This window comes from Thunnus thynnus, chromosome 9 (genome assembly GCF_963924715.1).
Source record: "Thunnus thynnus chromosome 9, fThuThy2.1, whole genome shotgun sequence".
In the NCBI taxonomy this organism is placed as follows: Eukaryota; Metazoa; Chordata; class Actinopteri; order Scombriformes; family Scombridae; genus Thunnus; species Thunnus thynnus.
This window is the reverse complement of record NC_089525.1, coordinates 31,609,826-31,622,082: the sequence shown is the minus strand read 5'-3', so window position 1 is coordinate 31,622,082 and position 12,257 is coordinate 31,609,826. Positions and strand designations below refer to the sequence as shown.

Sequence of the window (12,257 nt, the reverse complement as noted above, 5' to 3'; positions counted from 1 at the left end):
ACTTCACCAGGCTATCAGTGTCTGTAGACCTGATGCTGTTTGCTTCGTTTTTTGTTCTTTTTAATGCATAAAAAACTGTTGATTCTCTGGTTTAGTATTGAGGCATTTCGCTGCTGAGTCTGTCGCCATATGCTTTCTTGCTCGCTCCTATCTTGGAGGAACAGAGTGGATGGAGGCTGTGAGGTAATAGTGCGCAGGAGGGGGTGGTGGTGGAGAGACAAAGAGAGAGAGAGAGAGAGAGAGAGAGAGAGAGAGAGAGAGAGAGAGAGAGAGAGAGAGAGAGAGCGAGGGGGGGATATAGGACAGGCATCAAACGGTGGTTTGGCTGCAGACTGGTCGGGATCCCTTTCGCCGCCTCGGTCGCTTCAGACGCATCAGGTCAGTAAAAACCAAACGCACCGTGCGCCAAAACCATCACAGAAGCCTTGTTGGGAGGGGCGGCGGGAATGCTCCGTTATTTTTTGTTGTTGTTTGTTTTTCTTCTTTTCTTTGGTGGAAGTGATTTGCATTTTGTGCTGCAGCTCGGATGATGTTAACGGTGTGAGGATGGAGATGAGGGGTGAGAGAGAGAGAGAGAGAGAGAGAGAGAGAGAGGGTGCGCATAGGTTTTTTTTTTTTTAGGCGTGAACTGCTGCTGTGTGTGTCTCTGAGTGTGTTTGTGGAGATCAACACAGGCTACAGACGGTCTGCAGGCTGCAGGTATCAGTCAGGTGCACCTGGCGGGCTGCTTTAATGCAACATGCGGAAACAGCCCGGCAGGAGAGGCGCGCTTTCTGTCTAAAAATCACGGTTTCATATTTCAGTTTGGGCACCCGGGGTTACCAAACATCAAGGCGTGCTGCGGATCATACCTCCCCACTCCCTCCACCTCCTCCTCCTCCTCCTCCTGCTCCTCCTGCTCGGTGTTATCTATCTCTTCATCCAGGTGAAGGCTCATCTTCTTGCCCATTTCACCGCCATATCGCGCCTGTAGGTGCGAATGATGAGGCGGGGAGGAGGAAGAAGAGGAGGAGGAGGAAGAGGATGCTGCTGCAGCTGAGTGCTTTTCACTGAAAATCACTGATGAAGGATGAGGCAGATCCCTCGCTGCTGAATGAGGAGGGCCTGGCCGGCTCCGGTCCTCTGCAGTGCCGTCACCAGCACCGAGCAGCAGCCGCAGCAGCAGCAGCAGCATCTCGGCTGGTGATGGATGGTAGAGAGCCTGAATTATTTATAGCAGCCAGTGCATTGATTAGCTTTATGTAATGTAATGCACCGGGGAGAGGGGCTGTCATAGTGTGTGTGCGTGTGCGTGTGTGTGTGTGTGTGTGTGTTTACGTGCGCATCAAGGAAACAGTGTTAGAAATCAAAGGTGTGTCACAGATAGTGTTGAGAGGTGGTTGTGTGTGTAAATGGGTGTGAGATGCAAATATCTTTCTGTAGCCAATCACGTGCAGAGACAGGATTGAGCCATAGTAACCTATAAAACAGCTTTACTGCACATTTAAAGGAAAATCCCCCCCCCCCCCAAAAAAAAAAAAAAAACATCGCTGCTCATGTAGTTTGCATTTTTGGTTTCATTCAGTACAGTTTGGTTTATCTTGTGAAAAACTGGCTCGATGTAGAGGATTTTTTCAGTACCTTCAATTCATTCTGATACCCGGAGAAGCAAAGGGCAGGGCTGGATGTCTGTACTGCAGACACAGTACTTGAGTTTTTGTACTGATACCAAAACAATACTTTTCGACATCTTAGTTAAACAAAACATAGTTTTTTTCTGCAAAACCTTTTTTTGCTTTCTGCTGCGAACACATTTTTGTCGTTCGATATTCTTCCCCATCAAAAAGCAAAACACGTCTAGAGAATTTTGCACCGACATCCAACAATCATACAGACAGAAATCCATCAAAAAGACCAATTTTTTGCACCCGCAGGAGCAGATTATAGACCGGAAATCAAGCTGTAGTTAGAGAAAGGGGCGAGAAAAGGAAAACTATCCTCTCCTAATGTCTCTTAGAAAAAGGTCACCATCATGAAATATGTAGGCAATCATAAAACTGCAGATGAAGTCAGAGAGCAGACAGTTATCAGTGAAATGTCAAAAATACAAGTATATTTCTCATGATGACGACTTGCATGGCCCACCAAATCATGCATTTACTAAAGCACATCAATGTGTTTCATGTTTTTATGGGTCTTTTTTCATATTTTCTATATGTTCTATATGTATATTTCCAGTACAGTATGAGAATAAACTTATAGGCTTTAAACTTTAGACGGGATCCACCAGAGTGAAGTTATTGTTCCATCTCAATGCGGCTGCTGTGCTGCGTTCAGGTGCAGGAGAGAAGCTGCGACATCTGATATTTGCGGCAGCTGCTGTTGAGCATTTATGAGCTGTGTTGTCAGAAAGACAAACATTAAACAAACATGGATTTTAGAAACATTTTAATGTTAAATCTTTAGTTTTTTAACATTGAAATAATTGAATTAAAAACAATAAATGTTCACTGTAATGATGTGACTGATATTACATTTTGTTATGATATCATTAGCAGTATTTTGTCCCAGCTGGCAGTTACAGACAAAGCACAGCCTCTTGTGAAAATGTGATTGATTTATCTCAAGCCCCGTCTCATATTGATGAACCTATCAGTGACTCTGCGGCTCCTCTCGGCTTTATGGAGCTTTATAGCGAGTTCCAGCTCCTTGTTAATCTGTCCGGCTGCAACTTTACTGTTCTGGTTCACTCTCAGCGCTCTCATAGTGTTGCTGTCGGCCGCAACAGGCAGCTGTTTTCAGAGAAAAAGCTATAAAAAGCCACTGTACACTACCTGCTCAGCACAGAACAGCAAAGAGACACAGTTAGCTGTAGACTAGCTGGTGAAGATAGTGGAGCATTTAGCAGCTAAAGAGCCAGATATTTCCCTCAGGAGTTGGTAGAGAGTAAAAACAGAGCTAAAAGAGAGTGAATATTGGACTTACATTCACCAGGTGGACAGAAACACGACTCCAGATTAATGATAATGTTGCTCCATAACTGCTGGATGTGGAAATAAGCAACTTAGATGCTGATGATATATCAGTGTTCAGTTAATGCAGGTTTAAATTACAGGTTGAACTTCCTCTGATTTGCAGTGATGACTGCAGGCAGATGACTTTTGACTAATATCTAAAATGTTAAGTTCTTATTTGTACGAGAGCTCAGCAAACAAACAGAAAAATGAATATTTACATTAGATGATAAAACTGTTGCCTGATATTCAGTAAATCATAACACTCAGAATAACACCAGCATGACAGAGTTTCCCCGACTCGTCATCTTTATTAAGTACGTCTGAGTTCTTACCAACACATATAACCTAATAAACATACAGTAGTCTGTAAGAACACAAATACTGTATCTGGACAGTAACCAGAAACAGAATCATAACAACAACAGCATCGCGGACATGATGAGAGCATCCAGTAACGTGCTCTTTATCGTTCCTCCAGGCTGTTAGAAAAGAAAGTCAGTGATCTGAAAATGTGCAGCAAACACTACAGTAAGAGCGTCCTCTGCACACAGTTTAGGCTATAATGTGAACCACTTGAGGCTAATATCTGTCCTTAAAGCAGTCTGGTATTTTCCAGTCTTGTCAGTTTGCAGGATATTTTTAAAACTTGTTACCAGAGTTTGAGTAAAACTGGAGCACAATTAGTCCCCGAGCGAAGGAACGAGTGATTAGTTTTCGGTGTTTTTCAACATTCCAGTTATAGAGCAGTTTGGGATTCATTTTGTGATCCAGGGAGATGATTTGTTGAAGTCTTTTTCTGAAGTGTTGATTGTGGGAAATTGGTAAATGATTTCCTGATGTGTCAACACTTGCATGAAGAAGCGAGCGGTGTGTGTTGCCCCCGCTGTAAACCCCACTACGTGCAATTTACTTTGTTTCATTCATCAGTGTTTGCAGCAGAGATGTGTTAGTGAGAAACAGCAGGTTACTGAATCTTTCCTTAAACTGAATTTATAGTTGAAAATAAGAGGTTGCAGTGTACCTACATGTATGTTCATGGGCTTCCAAGCTATACATAGCTAACATTTTTACCACATGCCGGGGCTATGACAGTGACAGAGAGACAATATGGAGAAGAACTGATTTGTCAGCTTTGGCTGCTTGTGTTTTTTTCCTACAACTGTCCGATGCTATAAAAGATTGTTGACAGTCGTATGTGCCTCTGAAGAAGTGCACATCTAGCAAACCCTCTGCTCACTACGATTCAGAGTGAATGAATGAACGTAAACAACTGCACAGGAGTTGTTTCCTTATTCAGTGATGAGAAAAGGTTGAATAGAAGTTTCTTGCTGCTCTGTAAGTATGTGAGTCGCCTGTCATCACTCTATATCACAAAATGAAATGAATCTTGTTGTTACCATGGAGAATATACCGTAATTTAAGCATGACATGTATGATCTATGTGTCTGATGTATTGTGGTGATGTCAGCAGCTGAAATGAAAACCTACACTGGACTCCGGTTTGTCTTCACTATCAACAAACTCGACCGGCGTCAGAAATTTCACAGGTCTTACGGTGCCCATGTGTCACCTCCTGAGCCGCTGTAGCCCTGACGTGTAGACACAGTTTAGAGGAGCTGCAGTGGTTGTGTGTGTAAAGCAAAATGTTGGTGCTGCTCTGGAGCCGGTTCTGTTGGCTGAAAGCTGCCTCGGTTGAAAAGGGGTATCAGAGCAGAGGTACTCATACTGTACGTCCTCTCAGTCAGTTATTGCAAGTTCAGATCTGTTGAGATCTAATTTCATCTCCTCTTCTTCGTTCCCTTTTTCTGCTGTCATTAGATTTGTTACCTTTAAGCCCTCTGGAAAGGATTCCTGCGATCTGTGGCGAATCCGGCTCCACGTAGGCTCTGATACAGTACGAGCAGATCAGCCCTGCAAAGCCAGAGAAAATAATTGACTTCAAAGCTCATGTCCTGTTTTGCTAAAAGCATGTATCGCTGTCATTTCTGTTCCGTTGACCTTTGAGGTAAACCTCTCTGTCACGGCCCTCTGCCTTTGTCTTTGTACAAGGCTCCTGTTTCTCATGAAAAAACAGCAAAAGGCACATGTGCCGTTACAACTAATCCCACAGAAAAACATCAACAACCAAAGCAGACGATGAGCAGTATGTGGGCTGTCGTCGCTGCATTGACTTGAGGAAAAGACACAAGCGTGAGGAAAAGAATGAGCTACCATTATCATTACGGCATCTCTCATAGAAAACCTTTTCTGCAAATGAATAAATCTCGAGCATCGCTTGTTGAATCTCTGGCTTTGTGCTCTCGAACAGCGAGAGGTTTGAGTGACAGGAGCATAGAAACATTCACCCGGCGTGTTGGCGTTCTCACTCTCTGTCTGTCATCCTGCTGTTGCCATAAACAGACTTCTATACATGCGAGCTATCGCTGCACTGATACACCATTAGCTCTCGTTAGTCATCCAGCCGGTGCGTGGTTCAGTGTATGAGCCACATATGCTGAGAGGAAACCCCCCTCGTTTGTCTTGTCGCTCCAAACTGAAGGCATACTTTGAGATTTCTTGAAATGCTGCAGTGAAAACAAGGAATCCAGATGTTTGTATTTACTGTTTTCAGTTACTGGTGTCAGAAAATCCTTATTTGGACACATGGGATGGAGGTGAGGTGGGATAAGGAACTGGTAACCACCCTGTCTGATCATAATAGGTTGAGACACCTGTCAATCAAGCAACTTTGCCCCCAAAACATCCTTAAAGGTACACAGAACTTGCTTTAACTGTGTAGATCAGAGGTAATATTTACATATAAATCATTAAAATCATAGATGAGCAGATTGATATAAATTAATTTAAAGTGTAGGTTTAATCATATGTTTTAAAGACGTATCCTGATGTAAACTGACTCACAGATAATGTTAAATGTAGTGCGACACATGTCGTGTTCAAAGATCCGTCAATCATTCTGATAGTTAGAGCAGCTTTTTGTTTTTTGTTGTTGTGCAGCTTGATGTTTGTTTAGTCACTTATGATTGAGTGCATTTAGTATAATATACATATTATATATTTAGCATCAGCATCCTGGTTATAATGATGTGTTTGATGCATGTAAACATCATATCCTGGTGTCAGAGACTTTAGGGAAGTTTCATACCAGTTAAGCCCAGTTTACTTGAGTAAATTATTTTGGAACTGCATCCTTCCAGACGAGCCTCGTCCAGGTCCGACTGGCTTTCAGGCTTTTTTCCGTCACTTGTTCGCAATTTGTTCCCACATTAAGTGAAGAAATTAAATGGATGAAATACAAGAAAACACAAGGGGGGGAAGATAACCAGTCTGACGCTATTCAAACCGTATTCGATGCTATCGTATCACTTCTAATAACCGAGTCGCAAAATCCACCTGAGAAGGCAAATGATCTTAATTTCTTGCTATAAAATACATCACCTGCCAGGAAGTATTTGATACCTCAAATAAGTGTCTGATATTGAAATGAAAGTAAAAGACACTGTGTAGGATGAATTGTATTGTTACACACGTCTTCGATTACCGGTGATCAGATGGAGAAACCAAATCCAGCAGAGGGACACAGTAACTGTAGCAGAGTCCCAGCAGCCGGGAGATAGATACAGTCATCCCAGTCTGATTGGGCAACTGGAAAAACTAAGCTGAGTTCACTGTCAACTGCTGCTGTAACTCAGAAATGACGGACGTGACACAGAAGATCAGAAACCTGGATAATATTATAATAATAATGGTTGAATATGATTCAAAACCAGTATAATAAAACACTTTATTGATTCCACGGCATGAGGATAAACAGACCACATACAGTAGGTATACTGATGATAAAGCAAGCAGGAATAAAAATATAAAATAAATACCTTCAATTTTTCCCGTGATATACTACTACAATATACCACAGATATGTAGTACACCATATCTGTGTTTATTTTGTCTGCGGTGGTTGGAAGTTGTCTTGTAATTGTCCAGATGACTCACATCAACATCTGTTTGATTGTATATGTGTATATACATATCTGTGAATGTGTTAACAGTTTTGTTTTTGGGGGATCTGATGTTGTGAAGGGGTCTGACGACGTTTCCAGTGAGGCGGATCTGAGGACGCCTCCGATCACAGGCAGACACCAGTTGTTGTAAAGTTAAAAGGACTCAACCATGTTACACAGTGAAGAAGCATAACTGAGACATCTGTGCATTTTCCCTCAAGTGCTCAAGTCTGACTGAGAAAACGAAATAAAAGGAACAATCTCACTCTTTTGTTTGCACGAACCCCAGTACACCATGTTTGTTAACTTCATCACAATACATCCTCCAAATATGAGCAAATGAAACAAGTTGAGCAATGTGAGGAAGAAACCTGAGAAAAACAGCTGCAAAACATTTTCGTGTGTGTGTGTGTGTGTGTGTGTGTGTGTGTGTGTGTGTGTGTGTGTGTGTGTGTGTTTATTTCGTCATGCTTTCACTCTGCAGGACTCTCACCGCAGGAGCGACAGTACGTCAGAGGGAATTCATGAAAGATGCATTATTAATAACCGACTGTGAACTGAAATACCTTCAATTAGGCTTCCTGGAGCTCTTTATTTAGAGTGAATCTCACAGTTTCCCTGCTGTGAGACCTCTCACTACACTCACTCTTAAACATTTCGGTTCGTGCTAAGGTTTAGTCTAAAAGATAAAAAAAAGTATTGCGTCTAACATACATGTGGGCAGATTTACTGTTTTATTCATTTATCGCCTTTCAGTCTGTGCATGGTGATATAAAAAATTTAAGTCTCATCTATTATCTACAAAATTATGACAGGAGGACAGCTAGGATGCTCAGGAAATGCTAAGCCTCATGGGAGAATGAGGCTCAGGGTTGGAGACAGGCTGCAGGCGTCTTTCTCTCAGCATTCGTCTGCCAGTTTGTGGTTGATTAGTTTTCACTGATGAAGGTCAATCAGGGTAACGAAGCTGTTGCGGTTTTAGATTTCACAGCTGCTGAGATTAAGAGGAAGATTTACAGACAACGATCGGATACAATGACATTAAACAACAGCAGGAAAAACACTTGTGCTGCTCTGATTTGAAGCGTCAATGGAGACTAAACTACAGTATTAGAACTAATTGCAACCATTTGATTATTGATTTGATCTTCCAGTTATTTAATCAATTAATCATTTTAGTCAATAAAACTTCAAAAAACTCAAATAATCTTTTTTTGGAGCCTGAGGTGATGTCATCAGATGTCTTATTTTGGCCGACCAACAGTCTAAAAGTCAATTTAGTAAAATGTAAGATGAAGAAAAGCAGCAAAATACTCAAATCCGAAAACCTGAAACCATCAAATGTTTGGCATCGTTGCTAAAAAATTACTTATAATAATTAATCGATCATCAAAATAGTTGCTGATTCATTTTCTGTCAGTCGGCTTTTTGATTAATTAATTGCTGCAGCAGAGTGTTTGACAGGAAATACAGTCACCTGTTCGGGTTACACAAGTGCAGGAAACTTCCTGTTGTACAATTTGCAATAAGTTAATAGTTTTGTCTGTTATTCTAAACTAATTTATTCAAAATCAAAATAGTTGCCGATGAGTTTTCTGTCATTCAACTAATCGATTAATCGACTAATCGTTGCAGCTCTGAACCGATGACAAAATGTAAACAAGTAATTGTTTGTTTGGCTTCTCTTGAAGAGTGCATGAAGTGCTTAAAATCATGAAAAACCTTTTAGGATAAAAACACAATCACTCCGTTTGTTATTGCATTAAGTTTCAAGTTTTATTATAGAGGCTGAACAATGTAATAACTGTTCTGGTGTTCATGTCAAACCTTATTGTCATCTCACTGTAAATTGAAAAACTTTGGCTGTTGTGAGATTTAAATATTCTTAATTTCCACTGAAAGTTTTATCATCTATGAAAGTTTTCAGCTCGACGGCGTTCAGGAACCAATCTTAGTTCCTCCTTCAGTGACCAGACCACCGCACACACAGCTCAGATTCTCCTCTGCTGGTTCCCACTTGACTCATTGCGAACCTGACCGCCGCGACTGTTTCTTAATCCAGCGGTGGTGTTGTCAGAGGGGGCTGATAGTGGCTGGATGTGTGAGTGTTTAATCTTGTTGAAATGTTATGCAGATAATGCGGTTTGAGCTTCACGCCGCGCTTTGAGGAGGCTCAGCCACCGCCTTATCTTCGCGCCGCAGCCCGGCTCAGCTGGAGCGAGCCCGAACCACCAGGAGGGGAGCGGATACGGGTTTTAACACGACCAATGGGAAAACACACAGCGATGCGATCACATGATCTGTAAACAACATGAGTATAAATATATTCATGCAGGGTGAAAAGTTCAGCTCAGAGTTGAACTTTGCCATCTTGTGATTTTTTTAATCACTTAACCGTCAAATTTTTACATTTAAGAGTAATAAAAAATACCCTGAACACTGTTCTTTTAACCTAAAATTGTATTAATTTTCTTAGGATGACCCAGAATATACAGAAAATGGAAATATGTCAACTTTTATAAAAACATTTTTGTGCATCTGATACATGTTTGTACGTAGAGGATGCTCCATGTTAAAGTTGACCCATATTTATTAACACAATTATTAATCACCAATCAAAATGTTGCATTCTTCACATTCAATAAAATTAATTGCGATCATGCTAGCTGTTATGTTTTCCTGTTTCAGGTAACATGAGACCATAATATAGTGTGATTGTGAATACTTTTTCTCCATAAATAACTAGTGTAAAACCTAAAAAACAATGTTTGTGAATGAAAAATAGATCTGTGGTTCAGATGTTTGGCATAGAGATTAATTATGAGGAGATACTGTGAAGGGTCAGAATATGAACAGTATGTAAGGTATATATGTGAATGTCTGTGTGTACACATCAAATCTTGAAATCTTTTATAAAAAGGCGAGGGTCAGTATGGATTAGGGGTGTGCCCGAATACAAATACATTATTCGGCAAAGCACAAATAGTGAGTTTTATACGAATATTTGTTTCATACAAATATTTTAAAAATGATTTGTTGGGGGTGTTCCCCAGAGATAAAGCTGAGCTACTGACACACGCAAAGTGAAACTGTTGTTCCCCTTCTCCTTTCAACGAAGTTAGGTTGTAAAAAATAGGCAATAAATGAAAAGTGCAAAGCAAGAATCACCTTTGAAGTTCCTCCCTACATGTTACACGGTGTGCTGTCTCTGTTATGGGTGTACAAATAGATAGGTCTGGCTGCAATGAGGTGATGAGTAAAGTTTTAGCTCAGTAATCATAATAATTTTCTAAGATTAAAAGTGTAATAAAAACAAAAACAGGATTTTTAAGCTTCTTTCCACTTTTATTCAAATACAAATACAGATACAAATAATTTTGCTGCCTCAACAAATACAAATACAAATACAAATACTGGGATCTCTGCACATCCCTAGTATGGATATGATGTGTCAGGAAGCTTCGGAGAGGAGTCAGACAGCCTCTTTATCTCCTGTGTCAACTAAATGCTGAAGTTTAGCAGCAGCTCTTCTGGTTCACCTGTCAGTCTTCTCTCCGGGGGTCTTTCTCCTCTTTTGGTTTTGGGGCTTTTACATATCTGTAACAGACATATCTGTCTGTCTGTTAGCTTCTCTCTCAGTCTACTCGTCTTGTGTCTGCTTCGGTTGGCTGTGCAGCTGATGGATCATCTCGCTGATCAGCTCTGAATTGATGACTCATTCTAAAAACTGTCTGAGTCACTGACGCCTCGCTGGTCAATTATGTGTCTCACACCTGTGATAGATTTCACTTTTGTTTCCCATTAGATGACTCATGGTGAAATATTTTGACATGTAATTCTTTTTAATGGCCACTCAGACATTTAATGGACTTTTTGTGAGCTAAACGTCAGAATAACAGGACATCACGTTGACCTCTTCACTTCCTGCCAAAACAAGTGCGAAGAACAGTTTTAAATCAGTTTTTATATACCCGGGGAAACCTGCGCAGCTCGACAGCAGTAACGACATCAATACTTGTGGCAGCACTTGCTTGTAATAGCAGTAGATGTTCCTGCTCACTGTTTATTCAAGGTTTCTGCCTGTTGAACTCATCTGAACTCAGTATTGTTGCCCTCTTTAACAGTGTCTTATAGCTGATGCAAAGTGCCACTGTTGCCCCAGCAACAACCCTTTGGCACCTGTTGCCGTGGATCACCGCGTTAGCGTGTGCCAATCGGTGACGTTCCAGCTGACTTGGGAGAGAAAGCAGCTTGTGCAGCAGCAGGGAGGGAAAGGCAGTGACTTCATCTCAGTTTGCTGAGTGTCTCTGGTGTTAAATGTTTACAGTAACTGATCTAAGATGGAGAAAGAGAATCTTTTTAATATGTTAAAGACAGAGAAGAAAGAAAATTGTATCGCTTATTTTTTATCCCTGAAATGTTAATTGTCACAGTTCCACCTACATGAAGCACCATTGAGATAATTAAACACGTTCAGCCAAACGTCTTAAACTCAGTCACTTCTATTCAGTTCCAAACAGAATAGAAAACAACAGGCGATGTCTCATTTATAGTGTCAGGAAAAGGAAAAAGAACCGACAATTAGTTATAATTGTATAGTTGGTACTTTTTCTTGTAATTTTCTCCTAGAAAAGAAAATTTTGACGTGTTCAGACCTGCTGTATGACTCATGAACAGAAAGTCTCAACAGGGGAAAAAAACACTCACTTGACCTGTAATCATAAAGTTTTAATCTGAATGAAGTTGGAGTTTAAGGATACCAAAATTTACCAGAATAAAAACTAATCAAACTTCATCATCATCATCATGGCTGCCAGTTTACTGAGGTTTATTCAATTTTATGATTTTAATCGTCATCTTCTGGCACAGCAGTAGTTGTTTCTGGAGGTTTCTGTCCAGCATCATCTTCTGTTAACTGCAGTTTAACATCACCTACTGTAGGCTGTAATATTCTATCTAATATCTCTTTGACTGTCACATGACCACCTCTCATGTTAGTCATGGAGCACTTGATGTTTTTTAGCATCTAACTTAGATTCATAATCATTTTCTAATGGTTTCAGAGCCACTGATACCATTACTGGCACTGTTTTCATCTGTTGAGCAGGTCTTCTGTCGTCATATTCTTCTTTTTACTCTTTGGGAACATTTTTGTGAATGAAACTTGTCCACAAAAAGAGCAGAGCATGAAACCTGATATGGCAACTTTAAAGGTTTGGATTATCTTAATGCTTCCAAGTTTCCAAGTTAAGTTTCCAAG

At 40.6% G+C, this 12,257-nt stretch overlaps 1 protein-coding gene across 1 annotated transcript in view; it reads left to right on the top strand.

The window, feature by feature from the left end:
- Window positions 1-271: 271 nt before the first annotated feature.
- The window catches only part of LOC137189917 (complexin-2), a 63,213-nt gene continuing 51,227 nt past the window's right edge, over window positions 272-12,257 (top strand). The window contains exon 1 of the mRNA XM_067600046.1: window positions 272-378. The gene's annotated coding sequence lies outside the window, so the exon portion shown is untranslated. The remainder of the gene's footprint in view (window positions 379-12,257) is intronic.